This window comes from Anomaloglossus baeobatrachus, chromosome 2, assembly GCF_048569485.1.
Source record: "Anomaloglossus baeobatrachus isolate aAnoBae1 chromosome 2, aAnoBae1.hap1, whole genome shotgun sequence".
NCBI lineage: Eukaryota > Metazoa > Chordata > Amphibia > Anura > Aromobatidae > Anomaloglossus > Anomaloglossus baeobatrachus.
Window position 1 is genome coordinate 688,065,554 of NC_134354.1, and position 17,350 is coordinate 688,082,903.

The 17,350-nt window shown below is 48.7% G+C and overlaps 1 protein-coding gene across 1 annotated transcript in view; it reads left to right on the forward strand.

Moving 5' to 3' along the window:
* The first annotated feature begins 5,294 nt into the window (after positions 1–5,294).
* CALCOCO1 (calcium binding and coiled-coil domain 1) overlaps positions 5,295–17,350 on the forward strand; it is a 95,121-nt gene continuing 83,065 nt past the window's right edge. The window contains exon 1 of the mRNA XM_075337193.1: positions 5,295–5,377. The gene's annotated coding sequence lies outside the window, so the exon portion shown is untranslated. The remainder of the gene's footprint in view (positions 5,378–17,350) is intronic.

Genomic DNA, 17,350 nt, shown 5'->3' on the forward strand with positions numbered 1-17,350 from the left:
ATGTGACTTAAATAAGAGTGTATGAGCAAAGGGTCTGAATACTTATGACCATGTGATATTTCAGTTTTTCTTGTTTATTAAATTTGCAAAAATGTCTACATTTCTGTTTTTTTTGTCAAGATGGGGTGCAGAAATGAGAAAAAATTAGAAAAAAATGAACTTTTTTGAATTTGCCAAATGGCTACAATGAAAAAAAGAGTGGAAAATGTAAAGGGGTCTGAATAGTCTCCGTACCCTCTGTACATCATTAAAGGCAATCTTTCACCTAGAGAAACAATATTTACAGGAGCAGCGGCTACAGGGAGAAAATTAAGTTTTATTCTACCTGCAGCCTTTTGTTTCCAGTCATCAGAGTGGTGCAGGAAGCTGTTACAGTCATTGCTCACTGTACAGCACGTTGATTGTCGCAGCACATTGATTTTCTATTCTCTATACTCCTTCTTCTAGACCTGTCCTCTGCCTTCAACACAGTAGACCACTCTCTCCTTCAGATCCTCTCTTCCCTTGGTGTCAAAGACCCTTCCCTCTTCTGGATGTCTTCAAACCTTTCTTACACCTTGAGCGTCTCCCATTCCTATTCTAACTCCTCACCCTGCCCTCTCTTTGTCAGTGTCCCTCAAGGCTCTGTCTTGGGACCACTACTCTTCCCCATCTATACATTTAGCCTGGGAGAACTCATAAAGTCCAATGGTTTCCAGTACCACCTATATGCTAATCACAGATCTACCTCTATGGCCCAGACTTCACCTCTCTGCTCTCCAGGATTCCGGAGTATCTATCAGCCATATTCTTCTTCTTGTCATCACGCTACCCAAAGCTCAATATGGACAAAACCAAACCCCTCATATTGTCTCCATTTTATATAACTCCCCTGCCAGATCTATCTATCACTCTCTCCTCCTACCAGAAATCTGCTGCCTTGGCATAATCCTTAACTCTGTTTTTTCCTTCAAACTACACATCCAAGCTCTCGCCGCCTCCAATTCAAAAATATATCCAGGATCTGTTCTTTCCTCAACCTTGAATGTACTAAACTGATAGTGCATGCCCTCATCAATTCCTGCCTTGACTACTGCAACATCCTCCTCTGTGGCGTCTCCGGTAACACTCTCGCACATTCCCAGTCCGTCCTTAACTCTGCAGCCCGACTAAGCCACCTCATCTTCTCCCCTCTGCAAATCTCTTCATTGCCTCCCAATTTCCCAACGTGTTCAGTTCAGACTACTACCACTTTACCTACAAAGCGGTAATCTGTCTCCTCCATATATCTCCAAACTAATCTCCTAGTATTTTCACACACTAAGGGGTACTTTGCACACTACGACATCGCAAGCCGATGCTTGCGATGCCGAGCGGGACAGTCCCCACCCCACCCCCGTTGCAGCAGCGATATCTTGTGATAGCTGCCGTAGCGAACATTATCGCTACGGCAGCTTCACACGCACTTACCTGTCCTGCAACGTCGCTCTGGCCGGCGAACCGCCTCCTTCCTAAGGGGGCGGGTCGTGTGGCATCACAGCAACGTCACACGGCAGGCAGCCAATAGAAGCGGAGGGGTGGAGATGAGCGGGATGTAAACATCCCGCCCACCTCTGTCCTTCCGCATAGTCGGCGTGAGCCGTGGTGACGCAGGTAAGCTGATGTTCCTCGCTCCTGCGGCTTCTCACACAGCGATGTGTGCTGCCACAGGAACGAGGAACAACATCGTACCGTCGCTGCAGCGAAATTATGAAAATGTTGGACACTACACCGATGATACGATTACGACGCTTTTGCGCTCGTTAATCATATCAAAAAGGATTTACACACTACGATATCGACAGCGAGGCCGGATGTTCGTCACTTTCGATTTGACCTTACCGACATCGCAGCTGCGATGTCGTAGTGTGCAAAGTACCCCTTAATCTCCGATCCTCACAACCTCCTTCTCTCCTCCACACTAATCCGTTCCTCACCCATTCGCCATCGAGCCTTCTTCTGTGTATCCCCCATCCTCTGGAATTCTGTGCCCCAAGGCGTCCGATTGTCATCCCCATTCGGAACTATTAGGCGGGACATGAAAACCCATATCTTCACTCTTACAGCCTGCAATGACCCCACTTCCACTTCTCCACTGCCACATCCTCCCAGCCTACTGTCTCCTTCCCTTTATCCTGTAGACTGTAAGCTCTATAGGGCAGGGCCCTCTCGCCTCTGTACCGGTCTGTCATTAATAGTTTGTCCATTGCAATTTATATTTGTAATTTGTTTGTAACCCCTTCTTATATACAGTACCATGGAATTAATGGTTGGCTCAAAATAAATAATAATAATTGATTGACAGCTGTACGGCATATGCATGCAGTGTGTGCAGAGCAGGCTGTCAATCAACGGCCGGGGAGTGATTACAGCCACGCTCACTATATAGCTCCCTGCACCCCTCTGATGACTTGAATCGAGCAGCTACAGGGAGAGTATAGCTTCATTTTCTCCCTGCAGCCGCTGTTCTGGTAAGCCAGCTTAATAGATATGAAATTTTCCCATCCAGAACTGTACTTTCAAGTAGCTTTTCAGAATAATTGGTCCTGTGGGTATACATGAGGAATAACTCTACATCTGGCTCAAAAGTGACTTGTATTATGAATTTTCACTAGTTTTCTACTCTGCAGTTTGTAGCTTTCAGTCTTCGCTGTGGGGGGAGACTAGCTGCTATGATGTCTCCAATACTCAACACAAAGAGCGATTCTAGAGCCTCATTCCTTAGTTAACACACAGTGAAAGGCAGCAGTAGCTTGGGGGAAATATACTGAGCAGTGTAGATGTGAATCCAGCTCTGATGTGAAGTAAACGTTCAGGACGGTCTTTCTGTGTCTCACTCTGCTTATTTTCTTACTCTGAACCTCACTCCTCCCCAATCTCCTCTCCTTAAGGCTGCTTTACACGGTACGACCGATTGTGCAATTTCACAATCGATCGTACCCGCCCCCGTCCTTTTTGCGTCACGGGCAAATCGCTGCCCGTGTCGCACAAAGTCGGTAACCCCCCTCACACGTACTTACCTCTCATGCGACCTCGCTGTGGGCGGCGAACGTCCACTTCCTGGAGTGGGAGGGACGTTCGGGGGCACAGCGACGTCACACGGCCGCCGGCCAATGGAAGCGGAGGGGCGGAGATGAGCGGGACGTAAACATCCCGCCCACCTCCTTCCTTCACATAGCCGGCGGCGGCCGCGTGACGCAGGTGAGCTGCTGTTCATCGTTCCCGGGGTGTCACACGGAGCGGCGTGTGCTACCATGGAAACGATGAACAACTAAATTAAACGATATTATAGAACCTAGCGAGCAGTACACGACTCACGATTTGTGAGCGATACTGCGTCGCTAGGAGGTGTCACACAGGCCGGCATCGCCAGCGATGCCGGATGTGCGTCACAAAAACCGTGACCCCGACGATCTATCGCACGATAGATTGTCTGGTGTAAAGCAGCCTTTTGTCTCCAAAGAGTATAACAGGCTGTGTATTCTTACACCTAACTGTGCTGACAGTCTGTCTTTTCTTTATCAAGATGGCGTTGAGCTGCTTTTTCGGAATGAATGGCACCAGATGGAGAAGTGGCTCATAAGTGGAGAAAGAAGCAAAATTTTCTTAGATATATTACAAAGTTTATTTGCTAGAGCTATCGATTTATGCAAAGTTTGTTGACAATAAAGTTCATGATAAAGGGGTTTTCCTGGTCAGAAAAAGCTTGCCCCTAAGCATTATAACAACAAACTCTGCTTTACTTGTCCCTTGGGTCTACACCACTGCTCACAGTGTCTGGTAATAAGTGCTGACAACACGTTGACACCGCTGCAGCCAATCATTGAGCTGAGTCGCTGTTGGTGCCTTGTGCTCCTTACTTAGGCAGAGCCACTGAGCACAATGATTGGCTGCAGCCTTGTGAAGTTTTGTCACCGCTGCAGACAATAACAGGACAATTTTCTATACAATCAGGGGACGTCTTGTGGCACTCCAGTGGTCCGGTTGCCACAGTAGCGTTGCCCTCCTCACAGGGTGTAATGTTAAGCCTGGAAGCAAGAAGGGGTCCCCCATGCTAGGTAGCACCAGCAGTCAACACTTTCCTGACTCCAGACTAGAAGAGGGAGCTCAGGAACACGGTTTAAGGGGAGCTTCCCTAGGCATTCTGGCCTGGAGGAGGGGTCAGAAACAGGGAAGAGCAGAGCACAATGAAGGAGACAGTCTGTGGAGAAAGAGCCTGGGGAACAGAGCAGTGACAGCTCTCCCCTGAGCAGAGACACAGGACGCCGGAGTCCTTGGTTGTTCAGGTACTGAAGGCCTGGCAGCTGAATCTGGAGGGCAGGAGACTGCATGTCTTCTGGCCACACCAGATGCCCGGCGGCACAGCAGCATACAGGAGCCTGGAGCCACTGGCAGAGAAGCAGCACCTGCAAAAGGCTCACACCGCCTGCAATAAGGGTGAGAAACAGTACTGACACCAGGAAGAGGCCTGCAGCATAGCTTTAAGCAGCAGGGACCTACACAGGACAGCGCAGAAAGAAGGCCTCCAAACCCACCTGGCAAGGTGGATCCCCAAATACTTCCAGGCTGCCCGGACCTCCGTTACCATCCGAACCAGTTTCCCTGGCCTGCACCATTCACTACCAAGTAAAAAGTTAAAGGAAACTACAGTCCCTGTGTCGTCCAGTTATTGGCTGCGTCTTCGGTCCTGCACCCCAACGTTAATTCCTCCATCATTGACTATACCGGTTGCCCTGGGGCCCTGCTCCACCTGTGGGAGCTGTACCATCACTGCTGCATCACCATCTACCCCAGCGGTCCCATCCAGCAGCGTCGGCCATACATTGGCGAATACCACATGTGGCGTCACGACTCATCCCCTGTAAATATCCCTCATTTAAACGACACCGCCAGGGTCACGGAGTTCGGGCCCTGCCGTTGTGACCTCCCAACAGAACCGGCCCGGTCCCGGGTGCCCCACGTCCCTGGTGGGCTTGTCACGTCTCAGTATAGATTTGTATAGTCTTTACTATTATTCTGATTTTGCATATGGCAGTCTGTAATGAAATACTGCCCATCCTCAGAGCACTGACAGTGATGTGAGCACTGCCATACACCCATCACCTCCACTTCCCAGGCGGTCAGAAAAGGAAACTTTTCATTATTCAACCTAAAAAAAATACTAAAACTGTCCCCGTTACCCATAGCAACCCAAATCCTTTCGAGACTTCTGACCCTTTGCAAGCGCAAGTCTTTCTGGGTAGTGTAGTACGTCCCGATGGAATGCGCAGTCTGCAGCCCCCGTACTGGAACTACAATTCCCAGGTAGCAGCGCGCGGAGCTTTTGTTGTTGTGGGACAGCTGATTTCTGAGTGCGGGGGTAAGCGGTTTTGTTTGTTCCCATGAGGGGTGCTATGTGCGGCGGGTGTGCGGGTCCTGGGTGAGGGCGGGCTGGGTGCACAGCCCAAAACGGGCGACGTGATGTGGGCACACAAGTGGTGCGCAGCAAGTCTCCAGCTGCTGCATAGGCCTCGTACTGGCGGCTGCAGGGAGAGGAGGAGATGCTGGAGCAGCCGCAGCGCCGGGAGTTTTCCGTCCACCATAAGTTTTCCTTCTAGGCTCATGTGGGGTTTGTGATGGTGCACTGGATGCCTCCTCCATGATACAGTCCCGGGGAGAGCTGTCCTCTCCTGCTGTGATACTGTGTGGCCCAAACTGCCACCCCCATAGTGCTCTTACCCAGCTTTCCTGTGCTCCTGAAAGGCAAGCCTTCTACTCCCACCCACCCTGGTGTGTAACTATGTGACCAGGCCATAAGGCGTTGTTCACATCTGCGCTCTTATTTCCATTTTTCTGTTATGTCCTAGGAATGTGAGAATATTGACCGGACCCCTTATGTACCGGGCGCCGGTGACTATGAAGGGTCTGACCGGTTTCCATCATGGTGGTTGTCTCTACTGGAAGAGAATAGTGCGCTAGTAATCTGCGAGGCTTCAATACAGATGTGGACATGGCCCAAATCTGCCCCCAAAACTTGTCACCTGTTCACTGTGAGCCACAATGCACAACATGCGAGTCCATACTAGTCAACCTTTGGGGCCGGTAGCCCCTTTTCTGGCCACTTTGCCTGCATTCCCCATTTCCCGTCCTCTTTAAAGGGTTATTTTCGTCATCATCAATAGTTTAAATTGCAAAAACACGAACGTTTGTAACCTACTTATCAAAAATCCTCTGTTCTCGGTATTGGAGGCATTTTATTGTGCGCTGCTCATTGCCCGGGTCACTGGGCACCGCCGCAGTCTTATGACATCTCCTGAACAACAACCGAGCTTGTAAGTGCTGCTCACAGCTGTGCATGATCCGCCAGCTTCAGTGCTCCTCCAATCTCTGCAAGATCAGAGAACTTGCATCTTATTCTAGCAGTGATGATCCCTGTGGTCTGAACTGTCAATCACACAGGTAGCCGGAGTCAGGGGAGAGGTGCCCTCCTGCAGAATAAGTTGAAAAACAAAAACCCTTTGATGTGCATATGGCTGTCTGGGCATCCGAGAGCAGAAAAACTGGAAACTCTGCTTCCCTGGAGGCTTTGATGTGCACCTGGGAAATTTTACATCTCTTTCTGGAGTTCAGGAGATCTCCGGTTTTCCAGAAGTTTCTTAAGATTTGTAAACCCAGTGCAAAATCTGGTACTGCCGTATGATACTCCCTACAGAAGCAATAATAATGACCATGTTATCTGTCACCCTGCTGCTAGAGAAAGAGATACTGTAAAGCCAAAAAATGGCTGAATAGAAGGTGTGATAAATTATAAGAAAAGAGGATGTGTCAGTTATGTATGCACCAGCTGAGCTTCAATACCTGGGAGCGGCGACTACACATTGTACGGTGCTGTGCCTTGCGCAATGGCGATATCTTGCGGTGGCCAGAAATTTTACCAACTCTTCTAAAGGTCCAGTCACACTAAGCAACTTACCAGCGATCCCAACAACGATAGGGATCGCTGGTAAGTTGCTAGGAGGTTGCTGGTGAGATGTCACACTGCGACGCTCCAGCGATCCCACCAGCAACCTGACCTGGCAGGGATCACTGGAGCGTCGCTACACGAGTTGCTGGTGAGCTCACCAGCAACCAGTGACCAGCCCCCAGCGCCGCGTGGAAGATGCTGCGCTTGGTAACTAAGGTAAATATCGGGTAACCAACCCGATATTTACCTTGGTTACCAGCGCACGGAGCTACACGTGCAGAGAGCAGGGAGCAGCACACACTGAGCGCTGGCTCCCTGCTCTCCTAGTTACAGCACACATCGGGTTAATTACCCAATGTGTACTGCAGATACACGTGCACAGAGCAGGGAGCAGCACACACCGCTTAGCGCTGGCTCCTTGCTCTCCTAGTTACAGCACACATCGGGTTAATTACCCGATGTGTGCTGCAGCTAAATGTGCACAGAGCAGGGAGCAGCGCACAATGCTTAGCGCTGGCTCCCTGCTCTCCTAGCTACAGCACACATCGGGTTAATTAACCCGATGTGTCCTGCAGCTACATGTGCACAGAGCAGGAGCCGGCACTGACAGTGAGAGCGGCGGAGGCTGGTAACAAAGGTAAATATCGGGTAACCAAGGACAGGGCTTCTTGGTTACCCGATGTTTACTGTGGTTACCAGCCTCCGCAGAAGCCGGCTCCTGCTGCCTGCACATTTAGTTGTTGCTGTCTCGCTGTCACACACAGCGATCTGTGCTTCACAGCGGGACAGCAACAACTAAAAAATGGCCCAGGACATTCAGCAACAACCAACGACCTCACAGCAGGGGCCAGGTTGTTGCTGGATGTCACACACAGCAACATCGCTAGCAACGTCACAAAAGTTCTTCGTTAGCAGCGATGTTGCTAGCGATGTTGCTTAGTGTGACGGGGCCTTAAGAGCGGCACAAGAATAGTCTCCGGATAGGGTCTCTGGCCGATTCTCCAAGGTATATTTTCTAAGAAATGTTGTAGGGTTGGAGTTAAATATATGTACAGTGCCTAAAAAAGTATTCATACCCCGTGGCAATAAGCCATTTTTTTAAAGCAAACCATAAGTGGTCCCATTTGCAATGGGGGGGCACAGCTATTATTTAGTAGAAGGTGCTTTCGTCATGTAACACCAAAGTAGAACTTTTTGGACTAAATGCACAATCTGTGTGTGAGAGAAAACTAACCCACCCTGAAAACAACATGCCCACTGTCAAACATAGTAGAGGCTGCATCATGCTGGGGGGTTATTTTCTTCAACAGGGACAGGGAAGCTGGTCAGAGTTGATGGATGGAGCTAAATTAAAGGCAATCCTGCAAAAGACTTGAAACTGGCTCATATGTTCACCTTCCAGCAGGACAACAACATTAAACATATGGCCAGAGTTACAGTGGATGGTTTAGACAGGTTCCCTTTAGCTGGATATATTTAGCGATGGTAACTGCAGTGGAATCGGTGAGATAGGCGCTCCTCAAGCTGCTGCTCCTGCTAACTCCAGATTCAGGTGACTGCATGGAATGCACTTAGTTCCCGTGAATTTGTCTCTATAGGATCAACATAAATGGCCGTTTAAAGAGTTTTATCTCAAAATAATTTTTACACTGGATATACTACAGATAAGTGATAATATCCTACTGATGTAGCTCCTGGAAGTACCTAGCTCCAGGTAGTATAGTGACCCCTTATCTATGAAGGGACTTTGTAATCTGTCTGTAATGATTCCAAAAACCAAATAAGTGTAAAGTTCATTCCATATAAAATGTGATGAGAAACAGGCAAATCTCACGTTAGAAATTAAAGGGCTTGTTTCTGAATGAACATAAACACTTATCTCGCAGGATAGTGTATGTGTGTGTGTGTGTGTATATATATATATATATATATATATATATATATATATATATATATAAAATTATTTATTATTATAGTGCCATTTATTCCATGGCGCTTTACAAGTGAAAAGGGTATACATAAAAAACAAGTACAACAATCATGAACATTTAAAAAACAGACTGATACAGGAGCAGAGACGACCCTGCCCGCGAGGGCTCACAGTCTACAGGGAATGGGTGAGGGTACAATAGGTGAGGACAGAGCTGCTTGCGCAGTGGTGTACTGGTCTGAGGGTTATTGTAGGTTGTAGACTTGTCGGAAGAGATGGGTCTTCAGGTTCCTTTTGAAGCTTTCCACAGTAGGCGAGAGTCTAATATGCTGGGGTAGAGCATTCCAGAGTATGGGGGAGGCATGGGAGAAATCTTGTATGCGATTGTTGGAAGAAGAGATAAAAGAGGAGTAGAGAAGGAGATCTTGTGAGGATCTGAGGTTGCGTGCAGGTAAGTACTGGGAGACTAGGTCACAGATGTAAGGGGGAGACAGGTTGTGGATGGCTTTGTATGTCATGCTTAGTGTTTTGAACTGGAGTTTTTGGGCAATGGGAAGCCAGTGAAGGGGTTGGCAGAGAGGAGAGGCTGGGGAATAGCAAGGGGAGAGGTGGATTAAGCGGGCCGCAGAGTTTAGGATAGATTGGATGGGTGCAAGAGTGTTGGAAGAGAGGCCAGAGAGCAGGAGGTTGCAGTAGTCGAGGCAGGAGATGATGAGGGCATGCACTAATGTTTTTGCTGATTCTTGGTTAAGGAAAGCACAGATCCGGGAGATATTTTTGAATTGTAGTCTGCATGAGGTGAAGAGGGCTTGGATGTGTGGCTTGAAGGATAGAGCAGAGTCGAAGGTTACTGCAAGCTTGTGAGACTGGGGAGAGTGAGCAACCATCAAGTTTGATGGATAGGGTTGTTGGATGGGTTGAGTGAGGAGGAGGAAAGATAATGAATTCTGTTTTGTCCATGTTAAGCTTTAGGAATCGTGCAGAGAAAAAAGATAAAATAGCAGACAGACATTGTGGGATTCTCTTTAGTAGAGAGGAGCTGTAGGGTCCAGAGAGGTAGATCTGCGTATCATCGGCATAGAGATGATACTGAAAGCTGTGGGACTCTATGAGCTGTCCCAGGCCGAAGGTGTAGATGGAGAACAGTAGGGGTCCAAGAACTGAACCTTGGGGGACACCGACAGATAGGGGGCGAGATGAGGAAGTGGTGTGAGAATGGGAGACGCTGAAAGTTCGGTCGATTAGGTATGAGGAGATACAAGATGGGGCCAAGTCTGTGATGCCCAGAGATGAGAGAATCTGTAGTAGGAGGGAATGGTCTACTGTGTCGAAGGCAGAGGACAGGTCCAGGAGGAGGAGGATAGAGTAGTGTCGCTTGGCTTTGGCGGTTAGTAGGTCATTGGTGACATATGGTGTGATTATTTATATATATATATATATATATATATATATATATATATATATTCGCTGGGACACCACTGTTCACAAGAATGGAGGCCCCAAACTCTCCTTTGTGAGTGCACCTGGTGTGAACATGTCCAGCAATGCTCTCTTCACCTCTATTCACCTTCTACAGCAATGGCGGTCGCATGAGTTCACTATTGCTCCAATCACTTAGTGGACTTTAGGGCCCCACTCTTGCGATTAGTGGGGGTCCCAGTGATCATAGATTTATACTGTGTCCTGTGTATAGGTGATAAATGATCATTGTGGGACAACCCTCTAGGCACCACCTGGTGACCTCTATGAGATTGGCAGCAGAGTTCACTATTGCTCCAATCACTTAGTGGACTTTAGGGCCCCACTCTTGCGATTAGTGGGGGTCCCAGTGATCATAGATTTATACTGTGTCCTGTGTATAGGTGATAAATGATCATTGTGGGACAACCCTCTAGGCACCACCTGGTGACCTCTATGAGATTGGCAGCAGACTATTAGCAGCATAAGTTCACATTTACATATATATATATACTTGTCTGCTCGTATTGGCAGCTCATCTGGAGATAGAAGTCCCCAGCAGTCAGGATTAATGATGGGTGATCACTAAAATACTCATTCCTCGATATGAGCTGGACAGACGCTCGGACGAGCTCGATGAGAGTAACGAGCATTATGGCAGTCAGTGATTGGACTGTTAGATTCTTTGCCTACACACACAGCCCGCCATAAACGGAGCATTTTCAGAGGTAGGTAGGGCAGGGTTTTTGATGGGGGACACACTATGTCCGAGAACATTGTTTTATCCCCCGTGAGAGCCATTCAGAGGCTGTGATTGGCTCTACCTGGGCAACCTGCACACATCATGCAGTGGTTATTTTCCAGACAAAATGTCCAAGCACCCACGATACTCGGCCGAGCTCCGCGAGTATCCGAGCACCCCAATGCTCAATCGAGTAACAAGCAGTGCCGAGAACGCTCACTCGTCACTAGTGAGGATCTTAACACAGTGAATCCGATTTACTATTGTGAGTTTGCCTCGACTTTGGCAGAAAATGTAACAAATTATGGCGCATTTGGTAAAAATTAGTGCACCCAGTTTTGAACAAGGCAAGATTGCTTTTCAGCCTGTATCAGATGCACTTCTGATCTCTGGAAAACAATCCAGGTTACTGTTGACAGGTCCCTTCTGGTCCAAGGTCACACAGGACAGTTTAATTCTGTAAGAAAATAGAAATGTTAGAATTCTAATTTGCACTCACTGTCTGTTTAGGCCAAAATAGTGGAGTCTGAAATTCCACTGTGTTAATTTTTCCTTGAAGTGCTTTTCTTATTTGCACTCTTCAGTAGGACATGTCGTAAAGTAATTCATCGGTGGGGCTGCATGACCTACACTCCAGGACCGCTGGGCTGCAACCATCATAAAATACTATAGTGGGAAAACCTGTTTGGTCTTTTTATACCTCTGTTTAGTACTTTGAGAACTTCATACTGCACTCTCTGCATAGACTGAGGAGTTCATTAATATCTTAAATATCAAGTTCTATGGATCTTATATGATGCAAGTAATGAAAGTAGAATGTTCCTTATAGTTAATAACATGCCACATTCAGAGAAAAGACATAAAAATACTGTAAAAGCCATAATGAAATAAATCCTAAAAGAATCCATCAGCAGCAGCTGCCCTGCTTGGTGACAGTTTCCAGACAGAATCAAAGAATGCAATCCAATAGGTGGTGATACCTGATTACAGAAATGTTAGAATTGCTGACGTTGTTACAGTGGCTAATCCCCCCCCCCTCCCGTATTGCCCAGTATTCACCCCCAAAACCTGGTAGACCATTTATATGGCCCTGTAGAAAACATGGAGACAATGTCATTACAGTTTATTACACATTATAAAGGATTAAGGATTTTTTTTTATGATTGAGGATTTAAAAGGGATTATTCAGTGCCTTCCACTTCCGCATTATGAGGTGGGAGAGGCTTCTGGCAGGACATCAGTTAGCGAGTCTCTTGCACAGCTGCCAGATATTGAGCACCATTCCTCTTAGAATAGGAGCTGTGCACTATACATGGCTAGCGGCCTACGTACGCCACATCAGCAACTCCTCTGATTTAAGAGAAGCTGGTCAACCCCTTTAAGAAAGACTGGCTTTGAAGATCTACTATTGTTTTTCAGGAACCCCTTACTCCTAGAAATGAGGCGTAACTAGCCATTTGTTAGTCCTCATGCAGACAATTTACATATCCAAATGTGAAAATCATTGACCAATCGCTGATGACACACTGACCAATTACTGATGACACACTGGCCAATCTTTGATGACGCACGGGCCAATCACTGATGACGCACTGGCCAATCACTGATGACGCACTGGCCAGTCTTTGATGACACACTGGCCAATCACTGATGACGCACTGGCCAATCACTGATGACACTGACCAATCACTGATGACGCACTGGCCAATCACTGATGACGCACTGGCCAATCACTGATGACATACGTACCATTTTTTTGCACATGTTAAAAATACTGAGGTCTGAATGAGGCCCTGGATATGATAGCGGCTTGGCATTTGGAATATTTAGAGTTAATCCTGAATTCAGAGAGCGGAAAGGATGATTCATGACTTGGCAATCCTCAGGTAAAATATGGAAACACGCGAAGCTTTGCCCACAAATGAAATCCTGATTCATGTCCTTTGGTATTCATGCAGAGTTTAATTGGAATTAAAAATATTAAAGTCAATTCATTATAAAGCTGAGGATGATGCCACAGCGAGAACAGCTGTCACAGGTCAGGCACAGGCGCAGCAAAGCACAGATTTCATCTCTGCCTGTGAGATCTGGAGGGGATCCAAGTGGCAAATACCCATTGGCATTGTGCTAGATGCTCTGAATACACGGCTGTATTAGCTTATTCCTATAAGAGACTGATGAGCTGTAAATTATAGAGCCGGGCCAAGCTACCGAATATCCCCGACTACAGGACCAGTGCTATCGGAGGCTTTCTGCTGCATGAACAAACACCGCAGATCAGGCATATTGATGCAGATATACGGAGGCAGATGGAGGTCAAAGGGCTTATCCACTAAGGGATATTTACAATACTGACATATACGGAACTAATATATGTATACATCATAGCACAAAAGTGAGTACACCCCTCACCGTTTTGTAAATATTTTATTATATCTTTTCATGGGACAACACTGAAGATCTGACACTATGATACAATGTACAATAGTCAGTGTGCGGCTTTTTATAACAGTGTAAATGTGGTGTGTCCTCTAAATAATTCAACACACAGTCATTAGGCTGCTTTCACACTACGTTTTTTTAACATGCGTCATGAACGTTTTTTTAACGCAAAAACGGATCCAATGCAAATGCGTTTTCATTTCAATGCATTTGCAATGGACTCGCGCCAACATGCGTTCACATGCGTTTGCGTGTGTTATAGTGAGGATCCAGCGACTTGCAGTTTTTTAACTTTCTTTATCGTTCCTATGGGAGACCCAGACCATGGGTGTATAGCTACTGCCTCCGGAGGACACACAAAGTTACTACACTCAAAACGTGTAGCTCCTCCCTCCTAGCATATACACCCCCTGCTAGCCAGACCTAGCCAGTTTCATGCTTTGTGTCAGGAGGATCACACACACACATGCATCCTTTTTTGATTTTTCATTTTTTCTACAGATTTGGAAGAAAAGCGGGTCCACTGGACCCCCGGCATGTCCCTTCACACCCCCCTGGCGGCGGTGCTGTTAAGGTTGATTCAGGGCAAGAGCCCTTCATGCCGCGCTCCTTCACCATCCCTTAGGGGCTCTGGCTTGAAGTTAGAGCCAACACGGTTCTCACTGCCTTGCAGGAGACCGGCCTCCATCCGCAGCCCTTTGGCAGGACCCTGCTGGACGGAGCACTGGACCCCCACCCCACCAGGGACTGGACCCTGCGTCTCAAAGCTAAGTATAGAGACGTTATTCAGAGGGTCCTTCTGCAATGTGGGGCACTTTATTGGGGGGACAGTGATTAACTTTGATAATGCTGCTTTTACTGTGTTTCCGGCCGGTTCCACGGTTTTTACTGTGTACCGCGCCGATGATGCCTGATTTTCGGCCGCATGCATAACTCTAGGCCCCGGCTTCAGCCGCGGCCTAGTTTCGTTTCGTTCCCCTGCATGTCAGTCATGCAGGGGGACGCTGCAGCGCCGCCCAACCGCCGCTCTGCACAGGGGAGGACACTCCTTGTTGGGAGATGATTCCCTCCCCTGTACATCTTCTTAGCCCTCCGATTCCCGCTCCTGGGTTAACCCCCGCCCTCCCCCCTCACTCTAGCGCCATTTTCTCAGCGTTCTTAGTACGCTGATCGGCGCTGGCTGCTCTGCAGTGCAGAGGGAGTGGATATCTGGCTGGGGGTCCAGGCTTGGAACCTGGAGGGGCACTCACAATAGCGGCCTGATAAGTCACAACCTCTGGTTGTGCACTTTTTATACACTATCAGGGCATTCTGAAGGAGTTAATTCTTTATTTTAGAACCTCCTCCTCAGCAGCATGTCTCACTAGGAGCAAAGCTCCAAGACTGTACACTACATGCTCTGCATGTAAGCTTATATTGCCTGAACCGGCCCATACTGTAATGGTTCTTATGTGGTGGTGCCTCAGCCTGGAGTCGCCCCAGGCTGAACCCCACCTCTGCAGCAGGTCTCACAGAGCGAGGCTGCAGGCTGTTTTTATTATCCACTGCTGGTGGGCTCGTACGGCGAGCTCATAACCACTGTGGCCCCTCAGCTTGGAGGCTCATTCATGGTCCCTCCAGCTGCTCCGGGTTCGGTGGCTGACCCCTGGGGGAATCTTTTTTCCAGGGGTCGGCTGTCCCGGCATCTGCTGAGCATGCAGCCCCCTTCTCAGGGCGTTTTCTGCTTGCTCAGCAAAGCTCACAGACCCCGTCCTCCTGACAGGGAGACGCAGGGTCCCCTGTCCTCCCCGTCCCGCAGCTCCAATACGAGCTGACTCACTGGACGAGGAGGATGTCTCTATCAGGGGCTCGGACGCTGCTTTAGGTACTTTGATCCGTCCGTAGGTGACGCGGATGCGAATGATTGGATTGCGTCCATTATACTTGTATTGGACCTCCATCCGCCTGTATCAGGGGAGTATTCCCCGCTGGCAAAAGGCATCAGTATACCTTTAACAAGACGAGGAGTGTGTTCCTTAACCACTCCAGTTTTCAGGCCGCTGCGTCCAAGCCCGCAGCCTGTCCTGCAGATCCCACAGCGGGGTTCTGCTGCCTGTCTCCCCCTTCCATCAGAGGTGGTCAAGGAGTGTACTCATTCGCCAAGGGTGGCCACTCCGGTGTCTAGACTTTCAGCCCGGATAGTTGTATCAGTGGCTGACGGCACCTCTATAAGGATCCCACGGTACATTAATTTTGTACTGTACCTCAATCCGCCGGAGTTACCTTATCTAGGTGAACACAACGTGTGTTCCTTAAACCACTCCAGTTTTCAGGCCCCTGTGACCAGCCCAGGGTCCGCTCTGACAGTCGCTTCCCATGAAGCGTGATTCTGAGGACTGTGTTTCCCCTGTCCACCAATGGTGGTCAAGAGGTGGGCTCATTCACCTCAGGTGGCTCAGCCCGGACCGTTATGTCAGTGGCTGATGGCTCCTCAGAGGAGATGCATTCCCTCACAGGGACTCTATGCCCAAGACGGTTGCCTGAACTTCCAGACTTCAGTCTTTTCATCCTCTGCCAAGTCTGCCATGCTGGACACCACACGGCGGTGGTCTTGGCTACTTTCCTCGCTATCCGCAGGCTCCTGTGGCTTCGGAAATGGAAGGCAGAGGCCTCTATAGAGGGTCCTTACTGGGCTCCCCTTTGGTGGGACCAGTCTCTTCGGAACCAACTAGATGAAATTTAGGAAGCTCTCGGCGAGGAGAGTTCTTCCTTGCCACAAACCTAAACCAGGGAACCTGTCCAGGGCAGGAATCAGTTGAGGTTTCGGTGGTTTCCGTTCCTCCATCTGATCGTCCTCTAGCTCGGCCTAGGTTCATAGAACCAATTGGCTTGAAGCTGCGTCTTTAGAAGACCGCAGGAGATGCTGCCACTTAGTCAGCTTCCTCCGAGCTATCTAGCCGCCAACCTCCTCCTGGTCGGTGGCAGGCTCTCTCCACTTGGCAACGTATGGTTCTAACACGTCTCCGTTCAGTGGGGGCGGGATTATATCTCCCATGGCTACAGGATGGAATTCTGTCCACCCGCCAAACAGATTTTTTCTGTCACCTCCTCCCGGCTCCAAGGCTTCTCACAGGCCGTGCATTTCTTGCAGGCCAATGGAGTAATTGTACCGGTTCCCGACTGGGAACGGTTCTGAGATTTTTGTTTAAATCTATTTCCAGTCCCCGAACAGGGCGGTGCCTTCCGGCCTGGATCTTTAGCTTTTCAAGCATGGTCAGGTGTGGCGTTTTCACATGGAGTCTCAGTCTTGTTCCGTGTGTTTTTTTTTTTCACCGGATCAATCAAGAACCCAAGGAGATTCCCTAGCAGCCCATGGAGTCTCAGTCTTGTTCCGTGTGTTTTTTTTTTTCACCGGACCAATCAAGAACCCAAGGAGATTCCCTAGCAGCCATCGGCATCAGAGATGCCTTTCTGCAGGGGTCAATCGCAGGTTCACACCAGCGTTGACTACGTTTTGCCATCAGAGTGGTCCAATTCGTGGCTCTTCCCTTGCGGTTAGCCACGGCCCATCGAGTATTCTCATGGGGCTGCTGTGATTAGGGTCCTGCACCCCTAAGGATTGGCAGTGATCGTTTGCCCTGGACGGCCTTCTTCTCAGGGCTTCATCCAGTGCAGACTCTTAGCAGAGTACTTCGCTTACTCTCGCCACTCTAACCTATTCGGGTGGCTTGTCATTCTGTTCAAGTCCACTCTGACTTCGAACCAGAGGTTCTCAGGGACGCAATTCGAGACTCTGTCGGCTCTTGTGAAGCCGCTCTTAGTCGATCAGTAGTCCCTC